The sequence below is a fragment of the Halichoerus grypus genome, chromosome 7, assembly GCF_964656455.1.
Source record: "Halichoerus grypus chromosome 7, mHalGry1.hap1.1, whole genome shotgun sequence".
Lineage (NCBI taxonomy): Eukaryota > Metazoa > Chordata > Mammalia > Carnivora > Phocidae > Halichoerus > Halichoerus grypus.
The window spans coordinates 19,928,348-19,949,408 of record NC_135718.1 but is presented as its reverse complement, the minus strand read 5'-3'; the positions used below and the strand labels follow the sequence as shown (position 1 = coordinate 19,949,408).

Genomic DNA, 21,061 nt, shown 5'->3' with positions numbered 1-21,061 from the left:
TCCCTGGCGAAGAAGTAAGAACCACCTCTCAGAGAAAGAACTCACTTTTCTGAGAGAGATTGCCACTCACTCCCCCCTCTCAAATCCACCGTAAGAAAGTATAAACCCTTCAAGGAGTTTGAAAAGCGAAGGCCTTGCGAGTACATTTGGAGACATAGATAAGATCCTTACATTCTCACTGCTTTACTTAATAGAAAATCCGGGTTAGTACACTTCTGTCAAGGCGGCTGGAAAGGCTCGCCATTTAGTTAACAATTAACATCTAAGCAATTAGGCTGCTGGAAAACCTATTTGTTTCGATTACCTGGTTCAAATTAACTTTAAACGTTTAAAGTGAGGAACTTGAGCGCAGGTAGAAGGAAAGACCAGGTGCTGTTTGCCTCTTTGGCCTAGCAGGGTTGGAAGGTGGTCAGAGAAGTCCAGAAGGGTGGTTGAGAGTCCAGATTCTGGAGCCATTTTATTATCTGGATTCAAAACCCAAACCTGCCATTTGCCAATTCTTTGATCTTGGGCAAATGACTTAATTTCTCACTGCTTTATTTCCCTTATTTCTAAACAGAGATAATACGATAATACCTCATGGGGTTGTTGCAAAGATTAAATGAGATATCTACATTATAAAGCACTTTGAATAGGACTTGGAAAGTAGTAAGTGTTCAGCAAATCTTAGTTTTAATGGTAAGAATGGTGATTCTCCCCATCCCCCACCACAAATTTGAAAGGAAAATGATTGGTTATGCAGACTCTATTAGATTTATATCCAGATTTTGTTGTTATTTTTGGTTTTTACAAGTAGCAACCACTATTAAAAATAAAAAAATAACTAGATTGGTTTTTACATTTGAGCTCCATTTACACTGCATATAATCTTCAAGTGATGAGATTTCATTTTTATTAGTGCTGTTAAACTGTAACATGCTCCTTATCTCACCCTGGGTGTGGCTCACACCCAGAGCCACAGAGCAGTGTTGGCTTTGTTTGGGATCCTATCTGTTGTGACTTGATTTCAGGAATCACTACCAATAAGGTTGTGAGAAACTTGTCTTGTCCCAAGACTGTTGCTTATAAGACATGAGTGAAGTCATTCGTTTCTTAGAGTCTTAAAGAGTTATAGGTCTCTTTTTTCAAATGAGGGGGGAGGGGAGAGGTCAACCAATGACTAGGATTTCACCCAAATGATTAAAAGGACAGGATGTTCTTTTTCCCCTAGGGGCCACTGAAGGAAATGAGAACTAAATTTAATATTGTGAGTTCTCATCTTCATAAATTGATGTCTTAGGCTTATGTGGCCTAGTAATTATGCCCTGCTTTGGAAAGGCTTACTCTGAAAGTTTAGTCTGAAGATAGAAATTCCGGAGCAGGGAGGACTAAGCGGAAACTATGAAATAAAAAGGTTTGAGAGTTTCCAGCAAGGTATTTATCTCATGAGTAAACTCGGGGCAAATTCTGAAGTGAGACTGATGTGTCACGTCCCAGCCACCCTTTTCCTTCCTGCCTCATCAGGTAGAACTGATGTCAAGGTTTGGAGCCCTTTCATCAGCCTCTGCCTGCTCAAGTGTGTTATTCAGGCTCTGCTATCAGACGTTTACACTTTAGTGAAAACTTAGGTCAATGTATTACTGCTCCCCAGGAGGATTTGTTTTCAAAGCCTTAATTGTAAGTTGCAAGGTTGTTAATTGCTGTGTCATAGATTATACTGCAAGCAACTGAAACCACTCTAAGCAAACACAGAACTATATTGGAAGAATAAGGTTCACAGCTTGTAGAATTGGAGAAGCTGAACAATCAGGTTTTGGAAAGGACAGGAGCCAAGTCACTTCGGTGAGATCTTTGCAGCAGTATCTAATCACATTCTCTTCAGGGACTGCCCTCAAGATGAACTCTGATCTTTTTTTTTTTAGAGAGAGAGTGAGAGTGAGAGAGAAAGAAGGGAGGAGGGGCAGGGGAAAAACGGGAGAGAGAATCTTAAGCAGGCTCCACACCCAGTGCAGAGCCGAACACAGGGCTTGATTCCATGGCCCTGAGATCATGACTTGAGCCGAAATCAAGAGCTGGACCAACTGACTGAGCCACCAGGCACCCCAGACTCTGATCTTCTTAAGTGTCTGTGTCACTCTACTCAATATTCAATTGTAGGGAGAGACTATCTGGTTGCTTCAGCTTGGAGCCAATGCCTCGCCCAGGGGGAGGCAGGGCCCCAAGACTACAGTAATGGGGTGAGAAAAGTTTCCTCAAAGGAACACTGAAACACTCTTACTGAAAATGGAAATAGACACTGTGCAAACAAAAACATGCATTTACTATAATCACCAGGGAAAGGAGTTTCACTCACCTGTAAATAGGTGTAGGGCACAAACACAAGGATTGGCCCAGCACTTAGGGAGCCATTTTTCTTCACATGAAGGACCCCTCCTAAGAGACCCCTTCCTGGTCTTCAATGATAGCATTGAGTCAAATGAGATGGAAGGGACCTCAGGATTCTTTCAGTGGTTTTTGTCAAAAGCTTTTAAATCAACACCTTATGATTTGACTGTATTTAAGAATACCATTGACTTCTATGAAGCCATACTTTGTAGTCTTTTGGGATGGTGCTGAAATGTGGTTTCTAAGGTAAATGTATGAATGAACACTAGTATATCCGAATTACTAGTTTCAACTGTAGACCACTGGCCATCTACAGTGCTGGCTAAATATGCAGTTTCCTGAGTTCAACTTATTAAAGCAGAGTCATGGTGGGAAGGTGTTAGGGTGGAGGCTGATTTTCTAAATCTTTAATAAGTTTGCGCAGGTGGTTTTGATGTACACTTAAGAACCACTGAACCAGACTCAACAAATCCCATTATTTATTGAGCATATACTCTGTGCCAACCAGCATTCTAGAATCTAGGCATACAACAAAGAACAAGATTAACAAGGTTCTTGCTCTTTTGAAGTTTCTTTTGGGGAGGAAATTAACAATGAACAAATACCCCCCAAAAATTAACTAACAAGATAATTAGAGTAGAATAAGGATTCTGAAGGAAAGAAAGAGGGTAATCTCAAGCTTAACCTGACCAAACAGAAGTGTTCATTTTTACCTGTCATGCTACTTCTCAAGTTTCTTCCATCTCAGATAAGGTGCCCTCATCCACCCAGATGCTCAGACCAAAGGCCTAGAGATCATTCTGGATTGATTCCTCTCTTTCTCTTCTTCCCCTTACCTCCCACGTGCCTTCTATCAGCAAGTCATGTCAGCCCTACCTCCAGATCCCCGAGTCCACTCACTTCTTATCTCCACAGCCACTCCAACAATAAGACCCCATTTCCTCTTGTGTGGATGACTTTAATGGCTTCCTAACTGGATTGGAAGAGTCTCAGGACCCTGAGATCATGACTTGAGCTGAAATCAGGAGTCCAACGCTTAACTGACTGAGTCACCCAGGTGGCCCATTTCCAATAGTCTGTTTTATTTTTTTCATAGCCCTTAGCATCTGAAAATACCTTTATTTATCAGTTAGCACCTGTGTTTTGCCAGTACAATAAAAGTTCATGAGTGCAAGGAAATCTGCCTGTTTTATTCCCTGTGCTATCCCTACCACCCAGAAGAGTGGCTAGCCCATAGTAGGAGTTCAGTAAATACTGTGGTCTCGATGAATGAAAATAAGTGAGTGAATTAATGGAAAATAACTTGAGGTGGGGCTACTTAAACAGGCTGTCAATAAACAAAGGCTGAGTTTTCAGGATTATGGGTTTGGGGATGACAAAATTCTAACTTTGCCCTACACAAACTCTTCATTCCAGACAAACAGGTTTACTTGCTGTTCTACCAACACACCTCATACTTTCCTGTCTCTATTTAGTGAAGAGACCTAGGTCATGCATTCACCATGAGCATGGCCCTGAGCAAAGTGTAGGGGGACCGGACTCAGAAAACTCACATACACACCTCTGCTCCTGCCACCTCCATCATCCAAGGCCCTGCTCCTCCATCTTCCCCTGTCACAGTCCTGCTCTTCTTCCCACTCTGAGATATCCTCCCTGCTTTCTCCAGTAGGAATTGGCCTCTCTCTTCCCTGACTCCTTTTGGACTCTTTGTATATACTACTTACCCTGAATCTGGTATACTTACCCAATGTGTGCCTTGGGCAAGTTATTCGAGCTCTCTGAGCCTTAGTTCCTTCATTTGAAAAATAGGATTAATAATACTGATTTAGCAAGTTTGATAAAATGATTAAATATAACATATATAAAATACCAAGCACAGCGCTTGGCACATAATCACTCATTAAATTATAATGATAACACAAACAATGAATCATGGAACACTACATCAAAAACTAATGATGTAGGGCGCCTGGGTGGCTCAGTTGGTTAAGCGACTGCCTTCCGCTCAGGTCATGATCCTGGAGTCCCGGGATCGAGTCCCACATCGGGCTCCCTGCTCAGCAGGGAGTCTGCTTCTCCCTCTGACCCTCCTCCCTCTCATGCTCTCTGTCTCTCATTCTCTCTCTCACAAATAAATAAAATCTTAAAAAAAAAAAAAAACCTAATGATGTAATGTATGGTGATTAACATAACAATAAAAAATTTAAAAAAATTATAGTGATAACAATTAATTTTTCTTCCTATTGATAATAAAACTATAGTAATTATGTCTTAATAATTATTAAAATGAAAAGTAACATTATTGACGTGCAGATATTTATTGAGTATTCGCCATTTGCTAGGAGCTTCACATTTATTATCTCATATGCGGTGATTTTGCAATCTAGTTGCTTCACACATTTGTATTTTATTTCCCAATTAGATGTTTAGGGCATAGGCTATGTCTTAAGGTTTTGGGTTTTGTTTTTTATTTTAATCTTCCCAGGGCCAGACTAGTGCATAGTTCATAGCAAGTGCTCAAGAACTATTTGTTGCAAATGATATGATGATCTGTCGCTTTGAAATTTAGTGACTTGCATTAGGTTAGAATATAAGCTAATTTGAAAAATCAGACCAATTTGGCCTGCAGTTTAAAACTTGAGTTTATATATGTCAGCTCCTACAATAGCATGCTGGTGAAAACTCCACCTTCCATTCATTCAGTAAATACTTTGAACACCTACTATGTGCCATACTCTGTTATAGGCAAAGGCTTCTAAAATAGAGAAATGATGACATTTGTTTGTCTGTATTTTTGGCATGTTTATAAAGTCCATTTTTGCAGTTGCTTGTTCCTTCCAAGAGACTGGCTCATAAGCTTTATCTAAGCACTTAGAGAATATAGAGAACATACAACATAATGAATAGTTAGGCTCAGGAGTCAGAAAGCCTCAGTTTAAATTGCAACTCCACTATTGTTTTGCTCTGAGATCCTGGGGAAGTTACTTACCCTCTTTAAGCCTCAGTTCCTTCATCTGTAAAATGAAAATAATAATAGTATCTACCTTTAGGGATTATTGTAGGTATGAAAATAACGCATCTGAAGCATTCAATACCGACATACTGTAAGAACACAACATATTAGCTATCATTAAACAACTAGCTCATATTCCTCTACCAAGCATACTAAGGATACTGGACAAGAAGAACGCACCTTTAAACTCATTTTTGAACAAGGAGAGAGGAAATGAACATATGCATAAGTTCCATTATATGTCAGGTATTAGAGTAGAAGTTCTCCACATGTTATTTAATCCTCACAATAGCATGGTGAAACATATTATCTTACAGATGAGGATATTAGGACCCAGAAAGGTTAGTATTTTAACCAAAGTATGCCATAGAAATGGTGGAGCCAGGGCTAGTCCTCCTCTGAATGCTTCTCACATAATGAAAAAGGACCCACCTACATTTCATTCATTGTGACTCTTGCGATTCTACATACATTGCATTGTTCCTATAGGATAGCAGTGCCCAAATTTTGATACATGAGAATCACTTGGGCTTCTTTAAAAAAACCTCAATCCAAGGCTCACCCTAAAAAGGTTCTAATTCAAGGATAGGGCCCAACAATCAGTATTTTAGGAAATACCCCCAGGTATTTCTGTTCCAAGTGGTTACTGATCACATTCTAGAAATAGTGCCGTCAGGATTAAAACAGGATTTAAAATCAGGTAATTAGGACATATATACTAAAGATTAGCAGCTGAAATCTTAAGGCCTATGACCATGTGATGAAATGTAAAGATAAACTGATATATTTTAGGTTTCACACACCAACTGCATACTTTGTATTCATTTTATAGTTTCTCTTCACAGAAACTGATTTTGTATGAGTTTTTACGTCCTACCTGTGAATGGGCTTCTCATTCAGAGTATCTTATTTGTAGTAGTTGTTTATTGGCAGTTATTTATTTAGCTATGGTGATTTTAAAAGTTTCACCAAATGGAAAATGAATAAATGAGGATAAATACCTTTTTTTAAAAAAGGAGACCACTGAGGGTGATATTTAGTTAATGTTACAGAAATTTATCAGGCCTGATTACTTAAACAGTTGTATAAGGATCTGTCAGGTATTTGGTTGAAATAATTTCTTTAAAAGAAACCATATAGGTCACATAGTACTAATAAAATATGTTGATGAATCTTTGAGTATTGTCCTGATTATGTCTCCTCAGGGAATGAAGAACTCATTAGCATGAGTTTCATGTCAGTCCTTCTTACTCTGTTCCCCAAGTACTTTCCAGACAAGCATGGCATAAAAGGGGGATCAAAATGTATATAGCATGGCAAAGTTTCAAATGAATGGCTCATCTAGCCCTACCAATTAAGTACAGGACAGTATGTAGTATGATAAGGCTGTTGTGCATCACTGAGTTTACTTTTCTGTCTGAGAACTTTTTCAAAAAGGTAAATTTTGGCAAAGGGATGGGGAAAGCCATATAAATTCTTAGCTCTTCATATTCAACTGCATATGCATATTCCCCAGTCCAGGAAAAAAAGCCTCAAAGCCTAGAAGTTGTTAAATTGGAAGCAGCAGGGTGCATATGAGCGTGTGTGAACACACACACACACACACACACACACACACACACACACACGGAGAGATGAACCGATTTGCTTTCTGAAACAATAAGTAGTAAAACAGGTTGTTTAGGGTAAAGTCCCTTGAACTACATAATTGCTTTTAAATACATCTGCCTATAATAATACCTTATATTTACATAGTCCTTTGAAAACTTCAAAGCACTGTTCCATTTATTATTTCATTTGAACTTTGCAACCACCCTATGAAATAGATAAAGCAGGTATTATAATCCACCACCTGAAAGATGGCTAAACTGAGGCACAACATAACCAGTTGGTGTCACAACTAGAACTAGAGCACTGGAATTTTGAAACTTAAGCCTGTGTTTTCTTGGCAGAAAGTGTCTCGGCTACTGCTGGATCTACCCAGAGTTCATGTGGAGATTTGTGGCTACAATTTAATTGGAGAATACAAATCAGGCCTGCCTAAAGAGCTCTACAGAAAGGAGATGGTTTCTCTTAGATCATGACTGTGTTAGAAAAGGGAGGTAGAGGATAGAGTCAGTTGTTTTAGACAAAGCAAATTGCAAACAAACAAAAACACTTTGTAATCAGTTTCTGGATATTTTGGGGGCTATTCATTCATTAATTCGTGTATTCATTTTTTTTAAGTATCTATTAAGTGCCTTTATATAAGAGACTGTACTCAGCACTTTTAGGAAGATACAAAGAAATGCATTTAATTGGGAGGGGGTTGAATTATACAGGTAATTGCCATTTTATTCATTGTCTATTACCACCTGGTAAATGAAATGCCTTCCTTACAGAAGAGCAAGATAAACAAAACCAGATGAAGAAATTGGGCAACTAATTTCCTTCGATTCTCTCCCTGTAGGAAGCATGCTTTTTTTAAATCAAGGTGATAAATTGGCCTGCCAGATACACAAAACACCAAGTTTGCTATGTCATCTAATGTAACACAGACTTTAACTGTAATGGCCCCTTGAAACTAGGGAGAGTGGGCTTAGGTCAGTGCCAGGTTCTTTACCAGGAACACCAGATCAGGATTGAAGGGAAAATGTTACTATCTAATAGCACAAAAAGTAACTTCCAAAAAGCATCTCTGAAGGCCGGAATTAAAGTCTATGATACTTTCCCTTGCCTGGCTCTTAAACTTTTCCTCTTGGCAGGCATACTTAAGGATGTAGACAAAAGGGAACAGAGGCACCAATGGGCCCAAGGAAACAACCAACAGAGTTGAAATCCCTGTCATTTGGGTGGAAGATAAGCAAGAGTTTGCCAATGAGTGTTTCCTTGGAAGTCACTTAAAAAAACCCAAAACAACAAGAAAAAAACCCACAACATTTTCCTGGAAAAATTTCTTCACTTTCTAGTGTAAACCCAAAGGCAAAATTTGTGCTAATGTTTGCACACACTGTTAAGTACTTGTTTGATATTCTTTAGTTTATACTACAGGTACACAAATAGTGTCACTGAGTGAAACTATCGTTTTTTGTTGTGGTAGGTCCTGCTCAGCCCCCAGTGTGGGTATATGAAACTGTGTGTATGTTCATACGTGTTGTTTATTTGCCTTGTGTGTGTCTATGAAGAGTGGAGAGTCAGAGTAAAACCCAGTTCTGTCCTTAACTCTGTCCCCATTTTGCTTCTCTGGGTTTCCATCCTTTCCATTTATAAAATTACAGGACTGGAGTCAGTGAGCTCTAAACTTTGTTCCAACTCTACCATCCAGCAATGCTCAGTTTTTAAATGCTTTCACTATTATTAAACATTATGTACTCCACTCAGTCGATACCCTTAGCAATATAGTAGGGTCCTGCTTCAGGAAAACTGGTCATAGTTACGTACAAAATCTTAAGTCAGATAAAATTAAGTTTATTCATTTTATAAAAATGATTATTTGATCTGCAAAATAATTCCCAAAATGGCAGTAAATAACAAACTCTGGTTATACATTTAAAATAAAGATTTATTTTTAATCCAAGTTTTCATGAAAAGTAATCTAGAATGAGACATACTTGCATTAATTAACAAAAATATAAGCAAATAAATGTCATAAAATCATAGTATTTTGGAATGTTAAAGGAAAATTTCAATCCAACATCAGTATTTTACAAAACAGGGAACTAAGGACCAAATAAGGTTACATATTAGCTCAATATCACACCTGTAGTTAACAAAGGCCCTGCAAAGAAAATCAATTGCAAAACATTTTCTATATCTTTCTCTATTCATATTTTGAGGCCACAACTCTACATTTACCTATGAAGAAAATAATCAAAGCTGTCCATTCACTGCTTAAATCAAGGATTATTAATTATTGAATAAAATTTAAAGTTATAATGCAGACTATCAAGTTTCTCCTGTACGGGCACATTACATTTTAATAGTCTAAAAAGTAGATTCACATGTACTTAAAGGCACTTAATCTACTTATTTTCTTAATTTTGCTGATTTTTGAATTGCCACTGAAATAGAATAGTGCTCTGCTATTATTGTTTAGAATTATTTTAGATATTTTTTTGTTTTTCTATAAATAATAAAGTGATTTTTAAAACATGAACACACACTGAAATCTGTCAATAATATATTTTCTAATACCAACATCCACTGAAATTCCAGGTATGCTTACAAGGGTTAGAAGGCTTGACTTCGTTGCTCCCTGTCACATGAATGAGTTTTGTTATTCTTTTCGAATTCTTGTATTAAATGCTAATAACCTCCTTTTATTTGGTTATCATTTTAGTGCAATGATTGGAAATTAAATATTAGCACGAAATACTAACTGGTTTCCAGGCACACGGGTTTGTTTTTGCCATGGACCCCAATGTTTGAAGTTAGCAGGGCTCTTTAAAATATTCTTAAAACTAGTGAGCTTCCAGCATTTCATTGATTCACACTAAATCAGTCCCTCGATCATCCAGTTAATTTTAACCTTGACCTCCCACAGCTGTACTGCTTTACTCAGTCCCAAAAAGTCCCTGCTTCTGCTTCTTATGAAGCAATAGTAGAGAGGAGAAACAAAGCCCATTCCTTTAAGAAAGATTCCGCCTCCTTTTTTTTATAAGCAAGCGCCTAATGGTAACCGGGGAGTCTCTACTAAGTCACACACTTTACTACTCAGCATTGGGAGAAGCTGCTGCGGCTGCTGTCTGTAGCTGCGGCCGCCGCCGCGGGTCTGAGGCTGCAGTGGTTTCACTGCAGAACCCACACCTACAGAAGACACACACGTCTACTACCCTGGACACAAGCAAGCCTTGCATCTTCCGCGGGTAAGCCGATCTTTTATCCATTTTGTCCAGAAACTGTGGGAAAGGGAATGATCATGGAAAAGATTGCTCATCAGACATGCTTAAAATGGATTATGGTAATTTGTCTTCCTTTGGGGGGGGTTGTTTAGATTTGTGACTGGGAAATGCTCTATATAGTGGAGACTATTGTCTGATAAGTGCTCTTAACATACTTTTTTTTTTTTTGCTAGTCATAGAAAGGCTAACCTTGATGCATGCAAAAGCTTTTCATTTTTTGCTTTATAAATGCAAAAAAAAAAAAAAATCCAGCCACTCCCAATATCTCTCTCAAATACTGCAGATATTTTTTAAACACCAAATAAAATGACAGGCTGAGCATTTTCTAAGTATTTTCTCCCCAAAGCCAGGAAGCCTTCCCTCGATCCTTTAGGGGTATTTAAAAATCATAAGGCATGGTTAGGTTTTGAGCAGATGGGAGATGGTGGTAGACTGAAATTTCTATAGCCTTAGTCCAGTGGAGAGAGAAAAGGAGGATAAATGAATCACAGTTTGTGCCAACACAAGATTCATTTTCCACACTTCATATGTGGGAAGAGGAAACTACATTTTAATTAGCACATTTTTAGGGAAGAGGGAGGGGATGAAGATGAGGGGGATGGCATGAAGTATTTGAGGGGGAAGAGAAGAGTCTGCAGAGGAGGAAGGAAATGAAGTGGACTGTCGCCAGTGCCTTGGAAACGAAGGGAGACAAGGGTGGGGAATGAAGTTTGTTCTGTTTGGTAGGGTGGGGTTGACTCAAGGGACCATGAATAACCAGAATGGCGCTTGGAGGGGTGTGCTTGCGAGTGGATTCGTGCCGTGGAGGACACGTGTGCGGGAGGGATGTGCAAATCGTGGGTGGCTGAGAAAGGTGTGCATCGCTGGGAGATCTGTTTCGAGAACAGGCTGGGGTGAGAAATGTGTCTGGGCGACGGGGGGTGGGGGAGGCCCAGTGTCACCTGTGGATGGATCCACATCCCTGCCATTGCACGTTGCAAAGTTAACCCAGCCCCAAATTCATTTTGAAAGCTGGCGCTGCCTCCCTCGACTTTTCCCCTCCAAGAAGCCAGATCTCATAAGGTCACAAGGCCAGGGGCCAAAGTAGGGGTGAAGACCCTCCACCGGTCTAAGTGGAGCAGGATTGAGAGAGCCCCTGCCCTGCCCCTCTGTGGAGGTGAGTAGGGGGAGGAAGCGCCCAATAGGCAAGTATGCTGAGAAGAAAATCTAGGCCCCTCCTATGGGGGGCGTGCGGAGATTGAACCTTAGCCGTGGCCTCCCCCTGAAGACCCAGCTGCCAGAGTAGGCGGCAGAGGTTGACTGAAAGCTGCGGCCCAGCCTCGGGACGGGGAAGGCTCGCTCAGGTTAGGGCGGACGACATTTCTGAGGCTTCCTCCTCCTCCTGGTAGTCGGGTTTCCGTCGGGGTTATTTCCCCCTCCGACCCTCAGGGGACGCCACGGATCGGAACTGCATAGCGGGAGGAGGACGCTGAAGAGGTGCCAGGGAGCTGCCTAGCGCCAGGCCCTCCCAGAGGCCCGGCCGGCCGGTAGGTCCCTGCGCTCGCGGCTACACAGATGTGGTGCTCGCGGGCGGGGAGGGGCCGCAGCGGGTGGAGCCAAGGCTCGCGAGGGGCGCGAGGGGCCGCGAGGGGCGGGGCCTTGAAGAGGCAGGGCCCAGAACGTCCTGTGATTCCGAGGGGCGGGGCCAGGTCGCTCGGAGGGGGGCAAAGGGCGGGACTAGGGGCGTTCGGGGGCTGCGAGGGGCGGGCCCCTAGGGGGTGGAGCCAGAGGCGCTTGGGGGCCTAAGGGCGGGGCTTAGGGGGGCGGAGCCAAAGGACGCTCCGGGGGCGCTCGGCCAGTCCCGCCAGAGCGCGAGCCGCCCGCTGGTAACGGTCGCCAGGGCGAGGGGCGGGAGGGGAAGGAAGGGGCTTTAAATTATTTTCTTTAAAAGCAGTGAGCGAGAGCTAGAGGCATCGCGACCCAGGTGTCTCCGCTTCCTGCTATAGAGGGCTCGGCGCCCAGGTCCCTCCCTCCTCACGCCCCCTCCCCTTCTGTCCTCCCCTGTGGAGCCGTGCGGCGCTTAAGAGGCGGCCGCGGCGGATCGAGCAGCCGCTGCAGCTCCGGCGGCCTCGGAGAAGGAGGAAGGGAAGCACAAAGCCCGCTGCGCGAGGCGAGCTGCGAGGTAATCCTGAGGGGAGAGAAGGCGCCGTCGTTGAGCCCCTCCTCCCAGCGGGGATGGCTGGCGCCCGCGCGGGCTAAACGGCAGAACCCTTCCAGGGGGTCGCGCGGGGGCGGGGAGCGCGGCGGCTTGCAGGGCCGAGGGGACTTCCTATTGGCTGTCCCTGCGGCCTCAGGTGAACCTCTCTCTTCCCGGGGGGCCGGAATGGGAGCCCTGGGCTAGTCCGAGGGGAGTGGACGTGCGGGGGAGGGAGGGCCCCTGGGCGCCGCCGGGTGGGCCCGACTCTTGGGCGTCCTCTGGTTTCCCTCGAGAGTACCGTAGGGAGTTCTGAAAATCGAGAGCTAGTTGAAGCGTTGGTGACCTGGGGACCTTAAGCTCTGAAGGTGTGCCCCCGAGGTTGCCGCGCTTGGAAAAGGTGGAGGTAAGGGAAAGAATGTTGGTTTGTTTTCCTCGTTTAAAAAACTTCCGTTACTAGTTGAAAGCGTTCAGCCACCTTTCTCCTGTAATCCGCGTCCCCATTCTCCTAGTGCGCACACACACCCCTACAAACGCTTACACATTAAGGTTGTGCTTCCTGCCTGGAGTGACAAGCAGAGTTGGCAGCGGGTCCACTTTGCTGGTGTTTGGGGCACGTCCAGCCTTTTTGGAGGTATGCTATTATAGCTGAGGCAAGACCACAGAGACAGGTAGAATAAGCTAGGCCTCTATTAAATTGGCAAGAATGGCCTCAGGTGAACTTTTTTGTTGCAGAGATTTAATTGCAAGTAGTGCCCGCTCAAAATGGGAGCGTAGTAAAACCACTAATTTCTTTGGCACGTGTGCTGTTGCAATCGACCACTATAGTGGTAAGGAGAGAAATGGAATTTAACTCAACCAGGAAGGAGGTTTTGAGTCGGGATTATATGCAAGTGTGGTGAAGGAGTTGATAAGATTCTGGGGGTTGGAACCAGCTACATAAACGTGTGTGCATGTTTATATTAAATTATACAATATTTCAGATTTAGCAGTATGAAATGGTTGCTTTTCTTGGAATGAAGTGCCTCTACATCATGCTTAGTATATCCTAATTTGGGCTTCAGAAGACTTCTAGAGTGTTGTTAAAGAGAGTAAGAGTGCAGGGTAACCCGTCGTTAAGAGCTTGACTATTAAAAAATTTGTGTAATTAAGGTATGGTACCAACTCATTTATAGCGTTACTTTTGGAGCATATGTGTAAAGTTTTTTGTATCCAAATCTTGATTGCATTGTAATTGGCCTCTAACTCGTTTTCCTTTGCTTAGATTGAGCAGATTAATTTTGCAGAGGGAGGGCCAGAAAAATATGGTTGCTTTTGCTACATTTAATTCTTCTCTTTTTAAAGAGTTCTTTTATTTTTTTTAAGATTTTATTTGAGAGAAAGCAAGTGAGAGAGAGAGCATGAGTGGGGGGTGGGGGAGGCAGTGGGAGAGGGAGAGAGGGAGAAGCAGACTCTCCACTGAGCTGGGAGCCTGTTGTGGGGCTCGATCCCAGGATCCTGGGATCATGACCTGAGCTGAAGGCAGACGCTTAACCGACTAAGCCACCCGGGAGCCCCATCCAAAGAATTCACTCTTAAAAATTGACCTCAGGTGCTGGCATGTTGGTAATAGTTTTTTTTTAAAGAAAAAAAGTGGCCTATCAATTTTGAATGTTAAACATAATTTATCTCAATTTAAATGTAAATTAAGAGATAATTGGTTATGGGGCATTCAGTATGTTGTAGCTTTTTACATGTATGATAACAGGAGGTTTGTTGGTAGACATTTGACATGACAGGTGATAATAAGACACCTGGGAAATATTTATTTTGCATAATAGAAGAATTGTATTTTCAAAATATGTTTTACATTCTAAAAGTGAAAAAACTGTACACTTTTCTATTTCTAACCCCTTTTTTCAATAATGCTGTACTGGGAAGAATGTGTGTTCCATTTGGTGATGTTTAAAGTGTGGATTTGGTCTTGTAAAACCAGAATGTCTTTTGAACTAAGAGGACATAGCATCAGCATCAGCTCCTACACACAATCCTAAAATCTAGACTCAAGGTGGGGCTCAACTTCTGCAGTTGTGAGGCTTCCTAAGTAGGTGTATCATGTCTGTTTTTGTTACACCTAAGCCTATACAGGTTGTTAGCTGTTTAATCTGTTCAGTGGCAAAGCAGTTGGTTAGCAGTACTGGGCAGCACTTACACATGTCCTCAGGGTATAAGAAGCATTTCTATTGAGGGAGGAAATCCTATAAAAGCATAGAAACCCATATCTGAACAAATTCAGTTTGTAGAATGTTGGGGAATGATGTCATAATATTAACTGAGTTGTTTTATGTAAAGTGTTTACAATATGGTCTGGTACTCAGTAAGTGTTTTATGACTTTATCATCACTAGTATATAAAATGAGTCTTTTCAGAAGGTGGTTATATCACACTACGTAGCAAGTGAAGACTAAGCAAATATTTGTAAAAACCAGTATTTATTTCCTCTACCTCTGTGCCAGAGTTTTATATGATTTAATTTACTTATTCCTCACGACACCCGAGCGACTAAACAGAGACCTAGGTTTTTGCCCAAGGATTCTAGGCACTAGGTGCCACAGGCTGGTTCTGAACCCAGAGTCTGACTCTAGAGTGAGCCCATGTAACTAGTGGGCCCTGCTATTATACTTGCAGTAGTAGTTACAAATCAGTGAAAGGTCTTCGAAGTATTCCCAAAACTACAGGTATCCCTTGGTCTTGTTTAGCCACACCCTCCTGTATTAATACCACCAACACACCAACAGATTGTTTAAATATGAAGGGTGGTGATTAATCTGCATTAAGTAGAATCACCTTTTGACTTTGGAAGAGGATTCTCTTGATTCCTAAGTTTAGCTAGGATACTATATTTGGGCTAGAGTATGTTATCTTTTTAATTACTAAAGATATTAAAGTCATTTTTTTTTTTTTTTTTTTTTTTAAAGCTTGCCAGATGTGCTGGGACCCACCAGGCCCAGCAGGCACTAGTTTTCCTTGGAGAGATTCTGGTTTTTCACTAAATCAGTAAGGCTGATCTTCTGATTATCAACATTATATCAGTCTAAGATGGATTGTCACTTAAATTTGTTCTAAATTCCGCCTGAGTTGCCTCCTAAGATTAGCCTTAAGATATAACTATGGCTTATACTTTGTCACTCACATTCCTCATGGAATTGTGTGTTGCTGCTTCACCAGTGTAGTTGATAGGTCAAGCAAATAAATTATAACGTAAATCAGGAGCTGGTTTCAGTACTGTTTAGAAATATTGTAGAGAACTGAAACGTCCTTTTGTTGACAGTTTAGTGAAATATAATGTTAGGAAAAAATGTTTAAAAACAAGCATATGTTGAACTAAGAAAGCCCAAGCTGTATTGAAGACACAGGTTACTAATCTATTTCTCACATAAATAAATACTAAATTTTTTGGCTAGAATTAATATTCAGTGCTGTTTCCAAATCCTTTGGAAATGCTAAATATGTAGAGTTTGAATAGAAAAAAAATTTAAATGTCTAATCAGAGTGCTATTCTTTTTAAACATGGACACCTTATTTAAAATTAATTAAGGAGTTGTAGACTGTGTTAGGTCATTGAGGTTCAAAATGAGTGCCCTGATAACTGTCATGTCTTTTGTGTTAATGGTTTATCATTTGATCTTGGGGTCCATTCCAGTATCTTTTATAGATGAGATTGTTATGAGGTCTTTCGGGTTCTGCAAGTGACTAAGCTCTCTTGGCTAAGAGCCAGGACAATCTGAAATTTTTACTGTAATGGGTTGTATATATTCAGAATCCTTTATATCCTACAGGTTAGAAGTCTTTCATTGACTGAGGCTTGAAAGAAAACATGTCTGTTAACTCTTAGATATCCCGTTTATATAATAACTAGATGAATTTATTTTTTCCTTCTAGCAGTAGCTGGTTATGAACACACATGTATATAATTATCCTACTTGGGGGATACTCTTCCTTTCATGTAAAGTTAATAATTCACCTGGCATTCATGCAGTAAATAATTTGAGTATCAACAGTATGCATTGAACAATTTTAACTGAAAATTAATTATGTTAATTTTAATTAAGTGTTGCAGAAAAAAAAGGTTTGTGGGCACTTTATTTCATGCGCATTTTAATAATGTTGATCTTTTATATTTGGACAAGTTTCAAAGTGCAGTTCAGAATTAAGTTAATTGCACAGTTGAACACGTATTTGAATGTTAAGATGGTACTGTTTAACTTACTGTAGAGCCTTAGCTGATAGTACAAATAATGAGAATCAGAGTCTCTTGTTTCCTTAAACTAATTTTTGTTAGATACTTTGAAAAGCTGCATTAATAATCTCTTTCAGGTTTCTAGGATATTACTTACTACACTGAAGGAGCAATTTAAGGAGGAGTATCCTAGAAACCTTAAAGATTGAATGTGGCTTTCGGTGTTAATCTAGTATAACCCAAAAAGTAGTACCATGATCACTGAAAGGTATAAAATGAATGAAACACATCTTTTATATTAAAAGGCTTATTGTTCTTATAAATTTCCTTCTTAGGAAGATAATATAGACTGGTTTCTAACTATGCCAAAGCTGAACTGTTATTGTATAGGCTTTGATGTACAGTACAGCTTTATAATGAGTTTAGATGTAAATTGAACTTTAATCTGATGTCAGACTGATCTGCATTGCCACCATATACCTTACATTTACTTGTTTTTAAAAGTTGGCATTAAAGCTTAATTGGAAATGGTAAGACCTCGCTGGTATAAGATGAACTTTGAAACCTCTTTGTTTCAAATTGTCCAAAACTGGGCCTCAGGATATTGGTGTATAGGCAGTACATTAACTAGCATTTAAGATTGCTACCTCCTCAAACAAGACTGCAGTTTGAACCTGGGTGATGAAACTCACTTTTTCTGCAGCAGACATAATGATTTCCATAGGATAAAAATTTCTCACAATTAGCTAGCCAGGGGTTAAAACACTTTTTGGAAGCTTAAGGGCAAATGACATAATATTCTTAAAACCAGTGTCTTTAATAAAACTTTTAATTTTAATGCTCCCAAGGTGCATTAAGGCAAGTAGACATTAAGGCAAGCAATTGATTAAGCAAGATGGAAATCTAACTCCCAAGTGACATACATGAAATTGTCACTTTATTCTTTTTGCTACCTGTCATACTCCTTTAAATTTATTCTTGTAATTTTTTTTACTCCCCCATCCCCTTACCTCTTTGGAAGAGGAAAGAACCCTGCAGGTATGAGTTCAGGAGACTGTTTAATTCCGCTCCCAGGCTGTTAGTTGGTTGCCTGCTAGGGGAGCTGGAATTCCAACAATGTAGAAAGCAATCAGGTTGGAGAAGTGCTGAATTTTTCAGTATCTTGGGACTTGGTGTATGCCTTTAATTTGTCACCATCAGCAGTGTTCCTGTGACGTTCTTCCACAATGGCTCAGTTATCCTGTACAAGGACAGCATTTCCTTTTTCCATACAATATTCTCATCCTGTCATCTTTTGATCTGCTGGAATGACTAAATGCCATACCAAAAAAAAAAAAAAAAATTGGGTTTACTCCGTATCCTCATGGAGAAGATAATTAGGCTTTCTTGGTATGTCTGAAGATGCATATTTGGGGATCAAGTCCTTCCCAGGGACTCTTTTTTTTTTTTTTTTTTTAAGATTTTATTTATTTATTTGACAGAGAGAGAGACAGCGAGAGAGGGAACACAAGCGGGGAGAGGGAGAAGCACCCGCCGAGCAGGGAGCCCGATTCAGGGCTCGATCCCAGGACCCTGGGATCATGACCTGAGCCGAAGGCAGACGCTTAACAACTGAGCCACCCAGGCGCCCCTCCCAGGGACTCTTTAAGAACGCTCTGTTTTTAATCCTTCAGAAATTAGAGCCAGCAACTGTTAGCTGCATTGTTATTTCTAATCTCATTTGTCTTACTAGTACATGAAAAGATTCTAAGGGCAGCCTTTCTTAATGTCTACGGAAGAGGTTGGGGAATGGTGATGGTCATAGCTCCGTGGAGTTGTGAATGGACTTAAGTGCATAGGACGAGCGGCACAGATAGTGGAAAGGGGAAAGAGATTGGCAATGAAGTTGTTATATTGGTCTTATTCCTTGTCCCCACTCCCAACTTTTTTTTTTTTTTTAACTTTAAAACCATGTTCTTTCCACCTTGCCTTCCTCCTATGACTTTTATTGCCAGAACTGAGTTTTAGGTCCTCTAGAGAAAGGTGGAATTTTCAAGGTGATTCCTATCTAATTGCTGAAAAGTTTGGCTTTTAGCTAGAAAGTTCACTAAAAGGAATTTCCTTCCATCGCTCTCCACAACTGTTTTTTAAATTAAAAAAAAAGATCTCTGAAACAGAAGTGTGAGAAACCTTATCATGTAATAGTTGGGAGCCATTATGCATTAAAATTAAAATGCATATTATTAATGAATCAGAAATCCATATTGTTTAAGCACTTTTTTGCAAAACTAAATCTACAGTAATTTTGTGTTGGGATGTTTCTTTTTAAGTGGGTATCAAAAATTATTTTTAACCAAAAAATGTTGAAAGTAATATGAAAGAAATACATCTTTTGTCTTAGTGAGTGTTGATGATGACAAAAAATCATAGTACTCTAAACTATTATCATTAAATATTCTAATGAAATAGTAGATAGACAATGATTTGGTCACTAGCCACTGAAAGACTGTCTAGAGCAGAATGTAATAGGAAAGGAACATTTTATACCTGAATAAGAACAGTGTATCTGCTTGACATAGTGAAGGCTCTGAAAAGCTGATTACTTGATAATCACTCACTCACTCACGTTAGGTGATTTTATATTGTTTGATGTTTTTATAATCTGAATTTCACTGGGCTCTTTTTAAAAGTGTCTGGTTGGACCATCAGTTTTTGATGGATACATTTCTGGAGGGATGGTGACTATCAGTTAAAGTGCTTTGAAGAGAGAAACCCTGTTTTGTATCCCACCTGACTGTCACAGGACATGCTTCTTGGAGCTTGTTTAATTTGGGCTCAAAGGGAAGAGTGCCATCTACTGAATGGCCAGCATCGAGTTGAGCAGCCCCACGTTTTTCTTACAGAACTCTCAGCTGGCTACTGAAGAAACCAGACCTCACTTCACTGAAGAATTTGACAGGATTTTAGTACCAAGTAGAATTGTTGCTTGCTTAATTTTAATTACACTTTCCGCAGGAGGCCTAAACACATGATAAAGAACTAATTCACCACTTTTTGGATTGCATGGGAAAGGAGAAACTTCAAGAAGTTGTTGAGACTTTATATTAAATAATCTAGCAATGGTGAAATCATTATTAAATCAAAAGTGGTAAAGAAAATTATTTTAATGAGGCATGTTTCATTAGTGGTTCCAGTTATTGATGGCTTCTGCAGACAACAATGATGTTGTTTAAAATTTGGCCCTAGGGCGCCTGGGTGGCTCAGTTGGTTAAGCGACTCCATTTGGCTCAGGTCATGGTCCTGGAGTCCCAGGATCGAGTCCCACATCTGGCTTCCTGCTCAGTGTGGAGTCTGCTTCTCCCTCTGACCCTACCCCCTCTCGTGCACTCTTTCTCTCAAATAAATAAAATCTTTAAAAAAAATTAACTTAAAATTTGGCTCTAAAATCAGACAAATCATTTATTTAACTAGAGGTAAGGGTTTTAAGAGTATTTGAGTTTTTTTTTTTTCTCTTGTCCTTTTACTTTGTCTCCCTTTCTAAGGCCATGATTCCTACTTGAGTGATTTCACTGTTTCAAAGTGGGTTTTGTTGTTGATCTGCTTTACTCAAGTGGCCTCCTGTTTTGTCAAGTTTTTCCTAACTTCCAGAGACTGCCAGTGGTAGTAGTCATGGGGTAGAACAGGAGGTCACAGAATCAGATGTAGGTCAGTGGAGGTTTACAATACCTGGAATAGGCCTGTCGAAGCCAGACAAGAAGGAACTTTGACATTAGGACTTGAAAGGAAGCTTTGAAATTATGATACTATCTTTGTTGTTAAGTATCAGATATAATTAATCAGTAACCATTTTTCTCAGCCCTTAAAACCTGCCAAGGATCCTATTAAGCACTTTACCTAAATTATCTAGAATTTAGTTAAGTAACTAAGATTGTACAGTTGATAAGTGGCAGAGCCAAGGTTTGAGCCCAAGGCTAACTCCTTTAAATGGGATGCTGTACTGCTCATTTATTTAAGCTCATTCTTGTTGGTGACTGCACAAAAGACTTGAACCAAGATTAGAAGAGTATTTATGCCTCTGCGGGAAAATACTGGTAGTTTTTTGTTTGTTTTTTTTAAAAGATTTTATTTATTTTGGTGGGGGGGGGGGAGAGAGAGAGCAAGCGAGCACCAGCAGGGGAAGGGAGAGGGAGAAGCAGACTCCCAGCTGAGTAGGGAGCCCGATGTGGGGCTCGATCCCAGAACCCTGGATCATGACCTGAGCCAAAGGCAGACGCTTAACCGACTGAGCCACCCAGGCACCCCCTGTTTGTTTTTTAAAAAGGTGATGAAATGGGTAAATAGGATTGAAATTTCAGTAGGATCAGGAAGTATGTATGAGATAGACCTTCAAATATTTGCTATTTGGTTTTATCTAAAATATTCATGTCTTTGTT

General features: G+C 40.5%; 1 protein-coding gene across 4 annotated transcripts in view; it reads left to right on the top strand.

Moving 5' to 3' along the window:
• The first annotated feature begins 10,050 nt into the window (after positions 1-10,050).
• ADD3 (adducin 3) overlaps positions 10,051-21,061 on the top strand; it is a 123,801-nt gene continuing 112,790 nt past the window's right edge. For 2 of the 4 annotated variants that reach the window (XM_036070034.2, XM_036070030.2), the window contains exon 1: positions 12,126-12,418. The gene's annotated coding sequence lies outside the window, so the exon portion shown is untranslated. Of the gene's footprint in view, positions 10,222-11,672; positions 11,784-12,125; positions 12,419-21,061 lie in introns of those variants that run through there. The other 2 variants (XM_036070031.2, XM_036070033.2) reach the window with 2 other exon arrangements.